Source organism: Bos grunniens, chromosome 20 (assembly GCF_055505025.1).
Source record: "Bos grunniens cultivar Pamir isolate PY7600 chromosome 20, Bosgru_T2T1.0, whole genome shotgun sequence".
NCBI classification, from domain to species: Eukaryota; Metazoa; Chordata; class Mammalia; order Artiodactyla; family Bovidae; genus Bos; species Bos grunniens.
This window is the reverse complement of record NC_141184.1, coordinates 39687822-39707965: the sequence shown is the minus strand read 5'-3', so window position 1 is coordinate 39707965 and position 20144 is coordinate 39687822. Positions and strand designations below refer to the sequence as shown.

Here is a 20144-nt window from a genome sequence, read left to right as displayed (position 1 = left end):
TCCATCCACTCTGAAGACAGCTTGGCAGCAGTTGTCTTGAGACAGTGTGGAAGGGGACTCTGCAGGAAACCAGTAGGAAAACGAAATCAACTTTTCAGCCTGGGTTTCAGAGATAAATTCACATTGTCTAACCAATCTAAAAGCCTTTAATGGGATTAAATCTCTCAAATGGAAAAATCTCCATGGATTGTTTTTTAACAATCAACAATTCTTTAACAAAAGAATGTTCATCTCACATTCTGTATCACAATGAACACAGCGTACTTAAGATACACACAGGTAATTTCTAGAGTTGATGAAACACATTTCATTCATGATCATACTTGATTCTGGAAATACGCTTGTGGATAGAAATCAGGTGTATATTATAATATCCATTTTTCCAACAAGAAAACTAGTAGAGAAGCCCATGGTCATGTGGATAAGAAGTAATTTGCTTGGGTTATTGCTGCAAATTTTTTTTCTTCTAAAGGCAGGATATATAGTTTATAAGAGATACATTCAAGATTTTTGTAGTTGCATGAAATTTTGTAGCCTACCATGTGTAAACAACATCAATAGACAACAACAACAAATCGAGTGAAGTAACTGGTGGAACTAGGGAGAAAATATATTTAACATACAACAATGTGTCATGTCTTGGTCACAACCAATACACATTTGAATTTGCCAAAAACAGAGATCTGGTTATACAGGTTAATGGATCTCACTTAACCTAGCAATGACATATGGGAAATCAAATAACTGGTTTTGCACCTCATTGTTCCTCATCTAAAAAACAGAAATAATAAACAGCATCTAGTTCATAGAGTTGTGAGGAATAAATTGGATATCTATGAAAAGTACCTGGAAGTCATTAAATGCTATTTATTATTATTATTACCATATATAACATATCATAGGTGTACAGTAGATCACTTTGACACATTTATATATTTATATATAGTATGAATGCTAATAGTAATATGTATCACATTACTCAATTATAGTTTAATTGTCTATATTCACTGCAATAAGTAAATTGCTTATTTACTTCTCTTTACGAGTTTGTACCCTTAAGTACCATCACTCTTAGTTTAAAAAAAAAGTAAGAAAAATAGAGCAAGGCACAAAGCATTACTCACTTTGGGCAAGAGGTCTTATACCAACCAAGTACTTATTTTCAATCTGTAAAAAGTAAAATCCTATTAATTCAAATACACCCACTTAAATATCAGGATAGGCAGCTATCAATAAGCCACACAAATCAGTCCTTCCACCCAGGTATTTGCTCTCAGGCAGACATAAGAAGTTGAAGTTGAGAGAGACTGGAGAGGCTTGCTTCCACAGCAAAAATCTCACAGGAAAGTGAGCAAAACCTGATAATTGCCTCTCTGCTCCCTTGGGAGGGCCAGTCACATCCCAACTAATAATCCAGCACTCAAACAGGAAATAATGAAAAAGAAGAGGGAAATTATCATTAAAAATCGCAGGAAGATGAATTAATCCCCTTCCTCCCCTTTCCACTCCCCCCAGCATGTGTCCTGTAAATAGTAGCAAGTAGAGTTCCGCTGTTAACACATTCTCTCTCCTTCCACTGGACTCTGGGGTTTTTCCATCTTCAAAGATTAAATTCCCTTTGATTTAATATAACAACCAGCTTATAGATAAAGGTGCCATTTGTTTGCACCAGTTTTCTGGCTTTGGAAACAAGCAATTTAAATAATTTGAGACTTTAGAGACCTTCTAGTTCAAACGAAAATGCCTCCAAAGGCCAGGAAGGTAACACAAATAAGTGAAATAGGCCAGGTAGAAACTGGGGTTTATTTTGTTGAATTTTTACCACTCAGAATTATAAACCCAATTGCTGCCCAATCTTTCCATTTTTCCAAGAGAAACTGGAAATTTTTTAATGTTGGCAACTAATTTAAAAGATTATTAAGCTCCATATCCACGTGCATATTAAACTCACCTGAAGATTTTCAATTGGGAATGCCAACCTAATCTGGTGAGTTTCAGTCCTAGCTTAAAAAAAGAAAACTAGAATCACCCAGGAGCTACACTGCTGCTGCTAAGTCGCTTCAGTCGTGTCTGACTCTGTGAGACCCCATAGACAGCAGCCCACCAGGCTCCCCCGTCCCTGGGATTCTCCAGGCAAGAACACTGGAGTGGGGTGCCATTGCCCTCTCTGAGGAGCTATACTGGTCTGCCTCAATTCGTCAAGGGTAAGCTTTCAGGTGATTCTATTAGGCAGCCAGAGTTGAAAAACACCAATCTGGTCTAATCTATGAATTCTATAGAGAGGAAATAGTGGCTCAAAGACTAAAGCAACCTGAAGCTACCAGGAGAGAAAGAACGGGGGTTTTACCCAACATGCTGACCTAGCAAAGCTTTACTATAAACGCTACTTTTCTTGCCAATGAACTGGCAACATAGTTTGGGCTCCAACACTGTAAAGTGTTCCAAATGCTTCCTCAACAGAAGTGTTAGGAAAAAGAGGATCATAGCATCAAGAACTAAGTTGAGTGACTCTCCTGCAACATTTGCATTGCATTGTAAATTCCCTGAAAGCAAAGGATTGTTGAGTCCCTCCCTCACCAGTGAGATAAGTCATCATTTCAATAAACACTTGGTCGACAAATGACTTCGTGATTTTCAAAGTTCTATTACTATATAAATTGGGAATAAAATTTCCTAAAAGCTCAAAAATCAATTTTCTACAGAGCAATGTCTAGAAACATTTCAGAGGAACAAATTATCAGGTCTCATCTATCTAGGAGGGAGATCCCTAGGTCACTGCTGCAAAGAGCTGTAAACAGTAACTGAAGGAATAAGCTGTTCACAAGAGCCCATCTTATTAGGTTTAAAGCTTCCTCTCTCTGCAACAGTACAAAAAGGAACAGACCACTCTATTTATGTCACTTTCATCACCACCACTAACTCAGAGTAGTTATTTTCCCTGGAGCTGAACCCTTGCCAATATCAATAGCCACAGCTTAAATATCCGGTTTGGTTTCTTGACTCCCTATGACAGAACCCTGCAATCACTTATCTGTCTACACTTTTATTCCTTTTCACACACTACAGGGACGACTCACCTCAAAACATGGAATATGGAGTTGTATTATATTAACACCTCAAAAGATTTGGTGATCAATACCAGACTTCCTTTCATCCTATAAAGATGCTGGAAATCCCTATTCATCGTGTAAGAGTAAGACAAGCTATTGCTCATTTGGTTTATTATTTTACAACAAAAACAAAAACACACACTTCTGCCCTACCTGTCAGTCAACGCAATCCATTCCTCTCTCTTCATAGTGAGCTGTCGTTTTGTTATTGAACCAGGTTTGTCTTGCCAGGATGCACAGCAAACCAAAATGCTGAGATGCCAAGGTCTGCAGCAAAGCAGCCAAGTGAGGCAGAGAAGGCAATGGCACCCCACTCCAGCACTCTTGCCTGGAGAATCCCATGGAGGGAGGAGCCTGGTGGGCTGCAGTCCATGGGATCGCAAAGAGTCGGACACGACTGAGCAAGTTCACTTTCACTTTTCACTCTCATGCATTGGAGAAGGAAATGGCAACCCACTCCAGTGTTCTTGCCTGGAGAATCCCAGGACAGAAGAGCCTAGTAGGCTGCCATCTCTGGGGTCACACAGAGTTGGACACAACTGAAGCGACTTAGCAGCAGCAGCCAAGTGAGGAGAGGGGGGAACAAATCTCCAGTCCGCCTCCCGAAGAGGAGGGGCTGGGGTATAGAGACTCAGCATGGGAGGCGTGGGGAATGGTGATTGGAAAAAGATGCGGGAATCACCCTTCTGCACAGGTGTAACTAGTCTACGGGTCTCTGAACCTTCTGAGGGTGGAGTTTTCGCCCTCCGATGTCAAAAGGTCACCAAGCAGACACAAGCATGCCCAGGTGAAGGGTCTGTAGTCCTATCCAGTCTCAACCAGCTCAGCACCAACTAGAGGCTGCTGACTCCAAGTTCCTGAGAGATAACTTGGGCAAACATCTGATTGTTTAGGCAAGGTACCGCTGAGAGGACAGGCAAGTCTTACAACAAATTTAATTAGTGAAGGCAGGTGGGATGGATCTAACTGGTTATCTGTGGTTTTATCTCTAAAATAACAAATCTGATCGTGTCATTTACCTACATAAGAAATACTGGTGCAACTACCTACAGTGCCCCAGAAAAGGTCTGTGATCCCTGGGCCAGTGCATGAACTCATCAACTTTTCCAGCCTCGTTTCTCTTCACCTACCCTCAAAATATCCTCTGGTCAGCCACCTTAAATCGCTTATCAAACACACCATCTTCTTTTATAGGTCCATGAGTATGAGTGGGCCCTTTAAGAACTCCCTTTCCCCCTTTTCTCTACCTGGTGGGCTTTTCAAGAATCAGCTTAAAAGGCATATCTTCCAAGCCTTCCATGACTCTCCAGGACAGTGAGTCTCTGCCGCCTCCATCTCTCCTGCCTCCCCCTGGGGTTAGTTATGAACGTGATTAAATGGCTCCAGGCTGTGTGCTCCCAAAGCCGGTGCCTGCCCTTCATCGCCTCCTGGTGCCTGGCTCATGAAGGCACTCCGTATGGAACACAGGTTTGCCAAGTTCAGCCAACGGCTGCTGCCTCACCTGTGCAGATAAGCAGACAAATGGGTGTCCTGGGCGGTTCTGCCTCCTGTGGCAACTCTGGCCCCCATCCACAGCAAGCTTACTCGCTGTTTGTGACTGTTTTGCTTAACCATGCTTTGGCTTCAACTACTCCGTTGTAAGCCTCTCTTGTGAAAGAAAAATACTGCACAATCTCAGTTATATAGAATCTAAAAGACATGAAGTCATAAAAATAAAGTACAATGGTGGCTAGAAGGGTTGGGAATTGGGTGAAATAGGGAGAAATTTGTCAAAGGGTATGAACCTTCACTTATAAAATGAACAAGTCCTAGAGGCCTAATGTACAGCATGGTGACTACAGTTAACAATACTGTATTGCACACTTGAAATTTGCTAAGAGAATAGCTCTTACATGTTCTCCTCCCCACACACAAATGTGAGGTGATGGATGTGTTAACTAACATTCATACGGTAACCACTTTACAATACATATATCAGATCCTCACAAAAAGTTACACAATATTATTAGTCAATTACCTCAATAAGGACTTTAAAATACATTGAAACAAACCAGCAAACAAAAATATGCTCTATTCTCAAACACACTGAGCTTAAATCAGACCCTCCTTATTAAACATAATGTCTGACATAAAAGTCAATGTTTCAATTTACATTCCCTTCCAGTGCAAGAGGGTTGCCTTTTCTCCACACCCTCTCCAGCATTTACTGTTTGTAGATTTTTCGATGATGACCATTCTGACTGGTGCGACGTTGAGCCTGGTACTGATGAACCTGTATTCAGGGCAGCAATGGAGATGCAGACATAGTGATCAGACTCGTGTACACAGTGGGGGAGGAGAGCCTGGGACAAACCAGGAGAGTGGCACTGAAACATGTACATTACCATATGTAAAACAGATAGCCAGCGGGAACTTGCTGCATGACACAGGGAACTCAACTTCAGTGCCCTGTGACAACCTAAAAGGGTGGGATGGGGTAGGCGGTGGGAGAGGTTCAGGAGGCAGAGGACATTTGTATACCTATGGCTGACTCACGTTGATATATGGCAGAAACCAAGGCAACATTGTAAAGCAATTATCCTCCAATTAAAAATAAATTAATAAAAAAGTCAGTGTTGATTGAAGTACACTTTTCAAATCAGACATCATAGGCACTCTCTCTTGATATTTACCTGAACCTCTTTTGTGGTGATTTATTTATTTATCACACGTGTAACTTTGTGACCATCACCACTGTTTAGATATAGACAATTCCATCACTAAGATCCCTCAAGCGAATCTTTTTTAAAAAATGTTTTATTGGAGTATAGTTGCTTTACAGTGTTCTCTTATTTTTCTACGGTATAGTCTTTTGCTGTGATTTGAATCAGGAGATATCAAGAATATCTTCAGAAAAGTCACCACCAGAGATGGAGGAAACAGAAAATCAGAGTCACGTCAAGTTTACAAATGAAAATAGATTCTAAAAACCACAAGGATTACCAAACTACCAAGTCTTTACCCCAGAAAAAAGTCACATTCACACTGCTGGTTCAGTACAGAGAGCTAGCTATGCCTGCTCTCAGAGTGAGTTATTATCTATTGACATCAGTGTCAATCCTGTAGAGCTTGATGGTGGCACAATTCCATCAATGATTCTCACTCCTGACTGACTCATTTTTCTATCTGCTGGCCTTTAAAGATATCATGCATGTCTGTGCGCTCACTCAGTCGTGTCCAACACTGCAACTCCATGAACTATAGCCCACCAGACTCATTCGTCCATGTGATTTTCCCAGCAAGAATACTGGAGTGGGTTGACATTTCCTCCTTCAGAGGATATTCTCAACCTAGGAACTGCACCCACGTCTCCTGCGTTTCCTGAATTGGCCGGTAGATTCTTTACCACCAAGCCACCTGGGAAACCCCAAAGATACCATAGTGCCCTCATAATGTGCATCATCAATAAGGTTACCTTTTGAAATTTGTATCGTCAAATCTACTTTAGTCTGAATGCATCCAAAACAACTTTATAAATAAAGTTGAATAAATCCATCAATTACAAATTACTGAATGGCCACTATAGGCCAGCACACTGCTAAATTTTCTCTGGATGATATGCAAAAAAATAAAAAATAAATAAAAATTCTTTTCTTGATGAAACTAATACATCAGAATGAGGGTTTACACATCAGGCCCCTTATTTTGATTTCTCTCAACAAGATCTCGCACAGCACAGTGCTCAGCACCTGCAAGGCACTGCAGAGAGGCTATTGGGGAGACTGTGGACTTCGTTCCCACATGTAGGCCATATGCAATTAGATAATACTCATGAGAAACTTGAGAGAAAGTATGAGACTTTTCATAAATACGCCAAGGAAATGCCAGGGGAAAGGAAAAGAGAGCTTGCAACTGGAAAGGGAGCAGATGCAGGAGAAGGATCAGATCAGAGCAGGCACTGTGGAGTCTGACGTCGTGGCCTTTGAGCTGAGCCTCAAAGGATGAGTAGACCGAGAGGATGAAACAGAGAGAGAGCTCACTGTGAAGAGAATAACATGAACAAAAATTGTTGGGCAGAAACAAATGAGATATTTTGAGGGCACAGGAGCAGTTCAGTTTGAAGCTTGGCAGAAAATTCAGATGGCTAAGTAGGTTGGGGTAATATCACAGGGCTCTGACCATGTGGCTAAGGAATCTAACAATCAATCCTTAGACTAATAAGATGATTTTTGAGAGAGTGAGTGGTCAGAACACCAATTATTTAAGATGATTTGGCAATGATGTTGTTGTTCAGTCTATAAGTCTTTGTGACCCCAGGGCTGCAGCATGCAGGCTCCCCTGTCTTTCACTATCTTCCAGAGTTTGCTCAGATTCATGTCCGTTGAGTTGGTGATGCTATCTAACCATCTCATCCTCTGCCACCCCTTTCTCCTTTTTGCAATAGTGAGATGAGATAAAGGAGGGTAAATAAGGACTTCTGTGGTTGTGGCTTCTGCTCCAACCAAGTGTATGAGCTGAACACGGTAGGGATCCTTCTGATTAATGTTCCCAGATACTGTCAAATGGAAATCTATTAACTGCTGTGGTGCCTTGTTTCTCAGACCTTTGGCTTCAAACACATCATTATGAAGTCTCTTGTCACTGGCATTGAGCAGTCTGTGTGCTTGCTATTGGCCCAGAACTGTTATATTACCAAAATGCCAAAAAATACGTACAGCAAAATGCTCATGATTCCCAGCAAAGACCAAACCAAACTTGTAGTGTGATGTTTATGTTCTACGTGGCATCTGATAGATACAAGAAAGTGAAAGTGGAGTCGCTCAGTCGTGTCCGACTCTTTGTGACCCCATGGACTGTAGCCTATCAGGCTCCTCCATCCATGGGATTCTCCAGGCAGGAATACTGGAGTGGGTTGCCATTTCCTTCTCTAGGATATCTTCCCAACTCAGGGTCTCCCGCATTGTAGGCAGACACTTTACCGTCTGAGCCACCAGGGAAGTCCAAAGCACTCCCCAAGTATTTCTGTTGTTGTTGGTTCCAGAGAAGACAATGCTCCCACTTGGCATTAGGTTGTTTTTATGTGTTCATTGGACTGGGTCACAGTGCCCAGATACATGGTCAAACACTATTCTCAGGGTGTTTTTTTGATGAGATTAACATTTACATCAGTAGACTTTTTTACATTAGATTGCCTTTCGGAACGTGGGTGGACTCACTAAACCAGCTGACGGCCTGAATGGAACAAAAGACCGACCTCGCAGAGTCAGGGAGAATGCTGCAACAGACAACTGAATTTGAAGTGCAACATCAGTTCTGCTCCAGAGCTTTAGCGCACCCCACAGATTTTGAGCTTACTAGCTTCCATAATTGTATGAACTAATTCCTTCAATCTCCTTCCATATGTATACACATTCTATTGGTTCTGTTTCTCTGGAGAACACTCAAACAGTGGTAAAACATGCCAGAGTTTTCACAACCTGCGTCCTGTCTACCTGAATCTTCTTATGATCATCTTCTCTAGAAAATTCTCTTGACATGGAATTTATGGGACGAGAGATAAGGGTTATCAGCTGCATGCTGTTAGTTGCTCCTTGTGTCTGACTCTTTATGATCCCATGGACTATAGCCTGCCAGGCTCCTCTGTCCATGGGATTCTCCAAGCAAGAATACTGGAGTGGATTGTCCTTCACTTCTCCAGGGGATGTTCCTGACTCAGGAATTGAACCCAGGTCTCCCACACTGCAGGTAGATTCATTAATATCTGAGTCATCAGGGAAGCCTGGGAGTAGGAGTATTTAGCTAGATTTGCTGGCCTTTCTTAGGCAATAGTTGTGCCTATGAGCCCCATGTATTTAATAAGCAGTCTGCTTAGCCAGATATTAACTATATAATGGCCTTCTATTTAACATGTAGAGAACAGAAGTAAGTTTTCTGAACTGAAAAGAAGTGGCAGTGATGATCTTTGTTACTGACTTCTAGATAAAACATTAATGTAGCCTCACATCTGATTTCAATGAAATCAGATTTCGACACCACACCAAGGAGACTGGACCATAATAAAGCCACCAAGCCCAAGGATCTGGGCTAACAGACGGCCAACCAGGCTCCTTACAGGAACCCAAGCCCCACATTCAGACCTCTGTAGCCAGACTAACAGCATCCCATGCCAAGAAAGCCAAAGTGCTGTCCCTCCAAAGAGACTGTAGTGAACAAATATTACCATGTTTGCATCAGCTCAATCCCACAGCATCAGATAATTTGTCCTGAATTGTACATTTCGTTGTTTAGTTGCTAAATTGTATTGGACTCTTTGCAACCCTATGGGCTGTTACCCACTAGGCTCCTCTGTCCATGGGATTCTCCAGGCAAGAATAATGGAGTGGGTTGTCATTTCCTTCTCCAGAGGATCTTCCCAACACAGGGATCAAACCCACATCTCCTGCATTGGCAGACTGATTCTTTACCACTGAGCCCCCAGGGAGGCCCTCCTGAATTGCACTGCTGCTGCTAAGTCGCTTCAGTCGTGTCCGACTCTGTGCGACCTCATGGACTGCAGCCCACCAGGCTTCTCCATCCATGGGATTCTCCAGGCAAGAACACTGGAGTGGGTTGCCATTTCCTTCTCCAGTGCATGAAAGTGGAAAGTGAAAGTGAAGTCGCTCAGTTGTGTCTGACTCTTAGCAACCCCTTGTACTAGCTTCCCTATAATAATCTTTGCTATGGACTTCTAAAATCAAAGAGAATGAGCAAGAAGGGCCTATGATTTCAGTTTGTGAAGAAGGAAAGGCTTGATTTCAGAGTTTTTGTTTTAAAGGCACACTTTTTTGACTGAGTTCTCTAATTATGTCATCTTGATTTCATACTGCTAGTATCTTTTTTCATTATGGACTTATTAACAATCATTTCATCATATTCCTGTTTTTGGTTTGTTTTTTTACACTACATCCTATATTCCTTTTTCAAAAAAGCACTGGCATCACCAGTGAGCTTTAAACAATCAATGAGCACCCCCTTAAGAATTTTAATTTATTTGTTCTTGGGTGCAGCATTCTGTTCTTCTCACTGACTTCTATTCTTCTACCACATTTAATTAACTCCTCTGATTCCTACTCTCTCCCCATCTCAACTTTTTTTTTTTAACCAGCTTAGGTCCTTGGTTAGTCCTTTCAGTGGCTCCCTTGTTGCTGCCATCTTTTCACCACAGCTCTCTGACAAAACCCAAGGCCTAGAGGATTCCACTTTCCCTGTGTGTGGTAATGGTTGAATGCCTCCAGAAAGCAGCAAATACTTTATCCTTTTAACAGTGTTGTCACCATAAATTTGTGATCATCAATCTCAACAGGGCCTTCAAGTAATAACTAGGGATCCTATTAAGCTTTACTAGTTTATTCCCTTTCCTATTCAAGCTCTCTCTGTCCTCCACAAAAATTTGAAACTGCTTCCTTTCTTTGCCAGGATGCCATCCCTTTCTCTCTCTCATTCAACTACTTTCCAAAATTGATAGAAGCCATCAAGTAGAAATGCCTCTAACTTGCAGCTACCACAGCTCGGCATCTGCACCCTTCCCTTCTTCTTCCCTCCTAGTACAGAAGGGCAGGGATCCTCGCTCCTCTCTGATTCCTCTAGCTGTTCTCCGAGTGGAACCATGCTATCTTCTCAGGAATCCTGCACAATGGATTACCCACCCTCTCTCTAGCTTCAAGCCACCCCCTCACCTTCGCATTGCTCTTTTCCATCAACCCGTAGATAAGCTCAGGTTTCTCATCCTTAGAAACATCTCCCTTAGCTATATTTCCTCCTCCAGTTAGAGCTCCATCCTTCTGTTTCCCTCAACAGCCAAATATCTTGAGTTATCTTCTATCCACTGTCTTCCTTTCTTCATGTCCCACTTGCTCCCCATGACACTTCACTCCGGCCTCTGTCTCCATCACTACTGCAACACAGGTCTCCTTAAAGTCCTTCCAGACACCCATTTTACTAACCTAATGGACATTTTCAGGGCTTTTTTTTTCTTTTTTTTTTTACTTTACCCCTCATCAGCATCTTAAATGACTCTCTTTCCTTGGCCTCTGAGATGACACTCTACCATCTTCCCTGTCGCAGGTTTCACTCTTATTTATCAGCTTCTCTTCCATGTAGCTTTTAAATGCTGGAATTCCTCAGGACTCGGGTTTACTCTTTCTTTTCTCACTCCACTTTCACTCTGGGAGCTCAGGGTGATATCTTTGTGGCTTCAGTACTGTGTGGAAAGCATTGACTTCCAAATTTTTATCTCCAGATACCTCTGGTCTAGGACTAAGACTACAATGGGTCTCCTTCTGAATGTCTTACAAAAGTCCCCCCACTGAAAATGTCCCCATATTAAACACTGTCTCCCAGCCTATGCCTGGTGTCCCTCCAGTGTTCCCCATTCACCCGAAGAAGCCAAATACGGGAAGTTTTACATGGCATTCCTCACCCAGTCATATCCAAGTCAGCACGAAGTCCAGTCCACTTTCCTTCATAAATAAGTGGTAAATCCATTAACTATTGTTGAAAGTTGAAAGTGTTAGTTTCTCAGTCATGTCCGACTCTTAGCGACTCTATGGACTATAACCTGCCAGGCTCCTCTGTCCATGGAATTCCCCAGGCAAGAATACTGGAGTAGGTAACCATTTCCTTCTCCAAGGGATCATCTTCCTGACCCAGGGACCGAACCCAAGTCTCCTGCAAGCAGATTCTTTACCATCTGAGCCACCAGGGAAGCCCCAACTCTGGTCCAAGCTACCAATATCTCTGGCCTCCAGCAGATTTAGAATTCATCTCCCTGAATACCTCTTTCCACTTCCCCTTCATCCATTCTTCATTATAGAGCCAGGTGACCTCCTTAAAATGCAAACCTGATTCTGTCACCCTTTTGCTTCAAACTCTTCAATGATTTTCTATTGTCTTTTCTGTTAATAAAGACTACAATGCAGACTGCAAGACCATGTGAGACACAGCCCCTGCTTCCTCCTCTGGCCTCCTAGGCCATGCTCGTCACTCCACTGACTGTTTTCACTTCTCAACGGTACTGGGTAACTTTCTGGCTCCTGTTTCCCCTGCCCACATTGCTCTTCCTTCTCCCTCCTACTCTTACTCCTTTAGATTTCAAAATCTTCTTTTGAAAGCCTTCCCTTCCCACCAAGCCCCCACCTGAATTAGGTCTCCTTATTCTTTTATTCCATAGTATACTTAAAACTGCTTTTAATTATACTTGGTTAATGTCCTTCTCCATTGTAGACCATGAACTCACATGAGGCAAAGGCTATGTCTGAGTTGCTTATTATAGGATTCCAGCACCCAGTCCCTGCTCTGCTGGGCAAAGTATAGATTGAATTAATGAGTGATTTGAGAGTGAGTGAATGAATGAATTATGGTAATGATGGCTCTTTATACTTAGGCTATCAATACTCATCTTTATTCTCCCCTGCAGCACAAACCCATGAATCAAAGTCAAGCATAAATTAACAAGACCAGTTCAATATAAAAAGTATTTTTTACTTAATTTTCAGGGTGTAAGCTGCATGGAGGAAAAAAGATCGAAAGGGAAGGACTAGCAGGGTCTAATCTATGTTCTCCAACATAGGGAAGGAAAACCAGCATCTCTGTATTCACTTCTGAATACCAAGCAAGAACTAGTCATATCCACTTCATGAATAATTCCTTAACTTACTTAAATCACTTTGTAAGTATATAAGAAAAAAATCACCTTTACATGTTTTTTAAAAAGGCAAATCATTTAGAGTCTTCCATGAGGATCTTAAAATGCTCTAAATTCAGTATGTATACATGTACTAAATCCAACATTAACCCATCTCTTTCCAGCTCTGACAGTCCATCTTTAAATAAGTTTACAGTACTATGTCCCAAAGTCTTATTCAAATTCTTGGGTTTAAGCTCAAAAGATATTAATCAAAGTCCAAGTAATTTATTAAACTGTAAGTGGCCATAAAGCAAAGTTAATGCAATTTGGCAGGCAAAGCAAACCAAGACATGGCTTGACCTATGAGCTTTTAGGACCCTCTTTGAAAAGTTGAGTGGAATCACTAGGAAAGAGGTTAAAATTCAACTTTGTTTTATATCCCTCTTTAAATACTTTACAGTGCAAGCATGCTCCTGACGATCTAAGATTATGAGTGATAACTTACCAAACAAAATATTTCCTGAGTTTTCCCATGAGGATTTTTTTAAAAGTTCAAAATGCTATCTTCAGCAATGTGGTTATTATTAATATCCTTCCTTTTAAATCATGGATTTTTAAGGCAGTTGTCCTTTGAATTACAAAATCCCAAATCCCAGGGATGTCATTATAACTATTATGTTAACGGGTCATTAACATTTTACTACTTATATTTGGCAGCTGTTTTTTTCTGGAAAATTTCTCTTTGCTCTATCAATATTTCAAAATTTAAGATATACTGAAATTAAGACAATTTATTTTTTTAAAGTGATCAAGGCAGTGTTAGGCTGCCTTAGTTATCTATCACTGCATAACAAGTTAACTCAAAATGTAGCAGTTTAAAACAACAAACATTTATTATCTTACAGTCTTTGGGTAGGGACCTAGAAGAGGTTTAGCTGGGTGATTCTAACTCAGGGTCTTTCACAAGGTCACAGTCAAGATGTTGGCAGGAAAGGGTCATTCTGAGGTTAGACTGGGGCTGATGGCTTCATCTCCAAGGTCATGGTGGTTATTGTCCAGAGGCTTTGGTTTCACCTTGGCTACTGGGTTGGGGGCCTGAGTTTCATTCCACGCTGGCTGTGGGAGTCTCACTCTCTTCCCATGTGGGCCTCTCCATGGGACAGCTCAACATGTGGCTCTCAGTTTCCCTTAGAATGAATGATCCCAAAGACAGAGCAACCAAGACAGAAGCCACAGTGCCTTTGAGTGATCTGGACTCCAAAGTTTCAAATCATCACTTCTACTTTATTCTGTTCCTTAGAAATGAGTCACCAAGTCCAGGTCCCACTCTGAGGGAGAGAAACCTGGAATCCACCTCTTGATGGGAACAGTAGCAAAGAATTTGTGGATATATTTTTAAAAACCACCCCACAGGTAGTGGCTAGAAGCATGGGAGTTGGAATTTGGAAGGTGCGTGTTTGAAAATTGACTGTGCTACTTATAGCTGCAGGTCATTGAATAAATTATTCAACCTCCCTGTGTCATAGTTTCACCAAATATAGAATCCGGTGGCTCGTGGGGGTTTTGTGTGGGATTAAATAACATAACAGGAAAAAAGGCCTTGGAATAGCTTCTGGTAATAGTAAGCACTTTAATGTTGCCCATACAACAGTAGCTGGCGAAGCAAACTACTGAGTGCCCACCAAGTAGAATATACACAGTCCCTTGCCCTGTGCATGGGTGCTAAATCGGTTCAGTCGTGCCCACTCTTTACATCACTATGGACTGACTGCAGCCTGCCAGGCTTCTCTGTCTGTGGGCTTATCTAGGCAAGAACACTGGAGTGGGTTGCCATGCCCTCCTCCAGGGAATCTTCCAAATCCAGGGCTCAAACTCACGTCTCTTTAGTCTCCTGCATTGGCAGGCGGGTTCTTTACCACTAGTGCCACTGGGAAGCCTCCTTTGCCCTGTGGGAGCTTATAATCTCACCATTATGAAAGTAAATCTGAATTTAGACGTAGAAAAGTTAATGTGACATAGAGAAACTAATTTTTCCTCTAGAAATCCAAGGGCTTCCTAAAGAGAACATGTAGTTCCTAAAGAGAAGTGTTCAGAAAAGCAGTCTAAACAAAATAAGGAAATATATGATGGTTTAAATATGTTTGGTTGCCTGTTTGCTTTTTTTTTTTTTTTGGAGAAGAGAGGCTCTTCCTTCAACTTTTTCTCAGAAGCATCATGTACAAAACAGAGGTGAGCACAGCACTCTGCAGAGGGAAGCCTGGAGTGCAGTCAGCATGGCCCTGTCCTCTGGACACCCCGAGGGCCCTGAGTCGGGGGCTTGCTGAAGCACAATTTGCAAATCTGCATGAATAGATTGTGCCTGGGTCACAAATACTAAGATCAAAGGTCAAATAGCCCTTTGACCATCCGATCAAAGGTCACGGTTTAAGCTCATGCTAACCTAATGCAGTTATTTAAGGAAAGAAAACAGTTTCATAAATATGACCTGAACAGTAATGCTTTTTCTCCTTTAAAAATGTGTAATGCTTCAAACATTAAAATCTGAAGGGATTATCACCTTTCAGTCAATCCCTATTTATTCTTTCTAAGGACAAAAGACCATTTTTACATGATTGTTTCTGTCTATCATCTTAGAAGTTAGATCTCATTCTGAGCCAATAATTTGTGTTTTACATAGATTGTGTTATTAGATACTAACTCTAAGCTTCCAACAACTTGTAATCAAAGCAAAAACAAACAAAAAACCTTAAAGCCTATTCTTTTCTGAATTTAGAATTAGAGGTTAGAGGGTTTTCAGCATTGGTTAGCCCAGATATCCATGTTGTTTATCTTCCCAGAGTCAAAGTTTGAATAATTTATAAAAATTTCTTCTTCTGAATTTCATGACCCAAGTTCCAAAGCAACCAAGGGTAATTTTCAGTTGGGCTACTGAAGGTATAGAGATCAGTCTAAGATTTCACTGAATATTCCATATCCTTCATGTAATATGTTAAAAAAAAAAAAGTAACTATTGAAGGACTGAGAAATAGAGGTTAACAAAGCAAAGTCAAACACATTATAAAATAATAAAATATTTGAATTATGATACAACATCAATGCCCACTCTATTGAAGTGCTTAATTCTAAAGCCTATTATTGACCCTGGATCAACTTTATTGTTAGAGCACAGGAACTCACTGGAAAAGACCCTGATTCTGGGAAAGACTGAAGGCAGGAGGAGAAGGGGCAACAGAGGATGAGACAGTTAGATGGCATCACCAACTCGATGGATATGAGTTTGAGCAAGCTCCGGAGTTGGTGATGGTCTGGGAAGCCTGGCATGCTGCAGTCCATGGGGTGGCAGAGTCAGATACGACTGAGCGACTGGTCATGTCTGAATTTTCTGATGAGCTTCTTGGTCAATGTATGCAGATACCAAGACAACAGATTTTACAAATTGTTAGGCAGGCTCAGAAAATGTTTCACAGATCTAAGGCTGACAGTTTAATCCAGATTACTAAGAAATATACCATGCATGTTTCATAATACAGATCTGTCAATGACTGCATGACTATCAAAAGGCACCAAGGAGAGGGGCTGAGCAAGCAGGTGGAGAAGAGTGGGAAGGTGGGAGGATAGTATCAAGAGAATAAGCTCCAAAGCAGAAGACATATGTCTTCATTTTAACTGAGTTATTTACCACTTGTAAATCTCTGGGCAAGTAACAACTTCCCTGAGTTTCATTCCCTCATCTATCTAAGGGGCTCAAGGTATAGGCTATGTGACTCACAGTTAGCAGAATTAAATGTGACAAGTACACTCAAAGCCAGGCACATGGAACTGACTGGGTCATGTCTGATTGAGGGGATCCTGCTTCACCTTTGATGTTCAGGACACAATGTTCAAAATAAAATTTCTTCCAAGTCATCATACTGCTATGAGTAATTCTGAGCTAACTGATGGTGGCTCAGCCACACATAGCCCTACCAAATAGTCTTGTGCTTTTGATGTATTTGTTTTGAGACCATACTCTGTGTTCAACATATTGTTGGAAACCAACATCATTGGATTTTCACTCATAGAACATACTATTTAGTTACAAAGATTAGCTGGTTGAACATATAACAGCACCCTCATAAAAGAGTGTATGTGCAGTATTTTAAAATTTTATAATTAAATAAAGTGTGATACTCTGGAGTGAATTCTGAAATGGAAAAAAGGACATCAGTGAAAACACCAAGAAAATGTGAACAAAGTCTGGAGTTTATAGTTTTGTACTAATGTTTGTTTTTAAATTTTGACAAATAAACCATGATTATTGGTGTTAACATTAGGGGAAACTGGGCAAGGGACAGACAGGAACTCTACAGTTTTTGCAACTTTTCTGTAAATCTGAAATTAGTCCCAAATAAAAAGTTTATTTTAAAAACTCATATTGTGCTATCTGACGCCAGATGCCTGTCCCTTCCCCAAGCCCTAATATGGCACACTGCCTGATTTCTCACTGCACCTGTATTTCTCTGCCTGAAGGTTCTCTCTTGCATCTGGAGATTGCTTTGCCCTCCTGAATGTTAGCGACCAGGAATTAATGACTGATGGAAATTGGTGGGTAAATATTCACATTCTTTCAGCTTTGGGCGAGAGGACTCTGAGATGTGTATTTTGCTGGGGCTCCCAAAATCCCTCCAAGAAGATGACAAACTCCAGAAGACGACAAACTGCCAGTGACAGTACCTGGCTTCGTAATGTATCCTTTGTTGGCTCCTTTCCCTTCCTTTTTTCACTCTCCCAAATAAACATTTACCTGGATTCCTTCTGTTATGGCTTTCTTCTGGGAGAAATCCAAACCAAGACACAACTCAAGTGAAGAGCCTACTGAATATATCAGTTTAAGGTCATTATGGAGAGAGATGGGGTTTCCCAGGTGGCACTAGTGGTAAAGAACCCACCTGCCAAATGCAGGAGATGTAAAGACACGGCTTGAATCCCTTGGTCAGGAAGATCCCTGGAGGATGGCATGGCAACCCATTCCAGTATTCTTGCCTAGAAAATCCCACGGACAGAGAAGCCTGGCAGGTTACAGTCCATAGGGTTGCAAAGAGTTGGACACAACTGGAGCGACTTCGCATGTACAGAGAGAGATAACAACTGACCTAATTTTACCTCTGGTCCCTCATTCCATACTATGAGGCTGCTAAGCTGCTAAGTCGCTTCAGTCGTGTCCGACTCTGTGCGACCCCAGAGACGGCAGCCCACCAGGCTCCCCCGTCCCTGGGATTCTCCAGGCAAGAACACTGGAGTGGGTTGCCATTTTCTTCTCCAATGCATGAAAGTGAAATGGGAAAGTGAAGTCGCTCAGTCGTATCCGACTCTTCGCGACCCCATGGACTGCAGCCTACCAGGCTCCTCCGTCCATGGGATTTTCCAGGTATGAGGAAATCCCACCAAATTATAAATACACTAGGAACTGGCACATGAAAGCCATGCGTGTTTGGACATGTGGAAGGGAAATAAATTTTTGGAAGAATGGTAACAAAACTTCCATGAACTACTAAAATGCATTCATTCAACCAAAACTTAGGAAGGATTTTCTATGGAATATAAAGTGAACAAGACAAAAGATCTGTACTATTAAAGGGAGATGGACAAAAAAATAGAAAAACAAATTAATAAATAAGATAACATTAGGTAAGTTGTAGGTGCCGTGATGAAAATAAAAGAGATATATGATAGCATCCCCTAGTTGAGGAAAGACTACTCTAGCTAGGGGTCAGAGAAGTCCTTTTGAGAAGGTGACATTTGAGCTTGGGCCTGAATGACAAAAGAGAACTAGTCTTACATGGATGCATATGTATATATATATATGTGTGTGTGTGTGTGTGTATACACACACACACACATTCACACCTCTATCATATTACAGAGTCAGGCTTGAGGAGTATAATGTCCTTTCATAAAGTATTATCTCTCTATCCATCATAAAATATAGACCATCTGGTTATGAAAAATAGGAGGTTTACTTGTTAGATAAAATACTAAAGTATTTGCATCTACAAATGAAAAGATAAGATGTCTGAGCTTTAAAATACTTAGGGGCAATGTGGAAAGATTAAATTAGATTAGCAAAATATTGATGACCCTGCAAGCTCAGTAATGGGTACCTGAGGATCAAAATACTATTTGCTTTACTTTGTTTATGTAAAACTTCCCACAATCAAAAGCTTTTTTAAAGTAAAATGTATATCAAAGAAAAATAGAGAATTCTCAAAGTTATAGAAGTCTCACCTCACCAAGTTTTCATCAGCAAATTAGAAGTTCTACCATGAACAGGAGTCCTGTGGAATCATGATGGCATAAGGAGAAACTCTGGACTATGCGTTGAGAAAGGAAATTACAGGATATCCTTTCAATGGAATGCTGAGCCTCCAGGGATTACCTGATCCTATGGGAGTCTGAGCCTTTGTCTTTGACTATGCTATTTTATAGCTTTGCAGAATCAGAAGTTAACTTGTAGAAATGAGCCACAAAAATAGTTTTTGTTCAAATAAATGCAAATCAGTTGTATCCATGGGATGTAATTGATTATTTCCCTATGGATAAGTCAGAGTTTACAAATTCATTTCAACATTCCTCTACTGTATCTACATTTGTGTGGTTCTCCTTTGAAATTACTATGACATCTTTTCAAGTTCCTTCATTTATCAATATCTGTATTATTTTACATGTTTGTTTTCTATCATGGTTTTACCTTTTAAGAAAATTAACCTTTAACAAAGAGAAGCAACTTTAAAGTGTTCCAGTAATAGAAGATGTGCACTTAGGTGTCAAAATCTGCAAGTTTTTTCAAAGTCAAGGACTGAAACACTCTTGGGCTTTTGTGCTCATCCCCCTAGGTTCTCACAAGTCAAGGCACATCAATGTAGGCTGTTCTGTCCTCAGAAAAGCCTTTTACTACAAGCCCTACCACCCCAACTGGCCAACTTTCAACTGTCTCTTAACTCACCAAGCAACACTTTGCCTACACTGACAGATAGCAATCTCTCTGACAAACATATATATCCAGAAATGGCTTATGTTACTGAGGTTAAAAGTCAAATTTCACAAGCCACTGATAATCATCTGGGTATATCTTTCATTTCTGTTGTATAGTAATAGTCTAGGCACATTAACAGAGAAGTCACAAGAAACTAATCTCTGGCCTCTTCTGAAGGAGGAAATTTCAACAATTCAAACAAACAAAAACACTTCAGGGACTCATTAAAACTGTAACTTGGGTTGATCAGCGAAAGCAGAAGGGGGGAAAAGCAGCAATTGGTATCAAATAACCTTTTAGGAGGAAAGTTTTTAAGGCTCGCTCTTAGAGCAAGATGGTGCTGCTGGTCATCCATATGAGCCAGGCATTGTTTGGATTC

The 20144-nt window shown here is 41.0% G+C and overlaps 1 protein-coding gene across 6 annotated transcripts in view; it reads right to left on the bottom strand.

Annotated features, from left to right (window-relative positions):
• The window catches only part of GHR (growth hormone receptor), a 313209-nt gene that overhangs the window by 277080 nt on the left and 15985 nt on the right, over positions 1-20144 (bottom strand). The window contains exon 1 of one of the 6 annotated variants that reach the window (XM_086361585.1): positions 3264-3726. The exons of the other annotated variants lie outside the window; for them this stretch is intronic. The gene's annotated coding sequence lies outside the window, so the exon portion shown is untranslated. Of the gene's footprint in view, positions 1-3263; positions 3727-20144 lie in introns of those variants that run through there. 6 annotated transcript variants of the gene reach the window in all.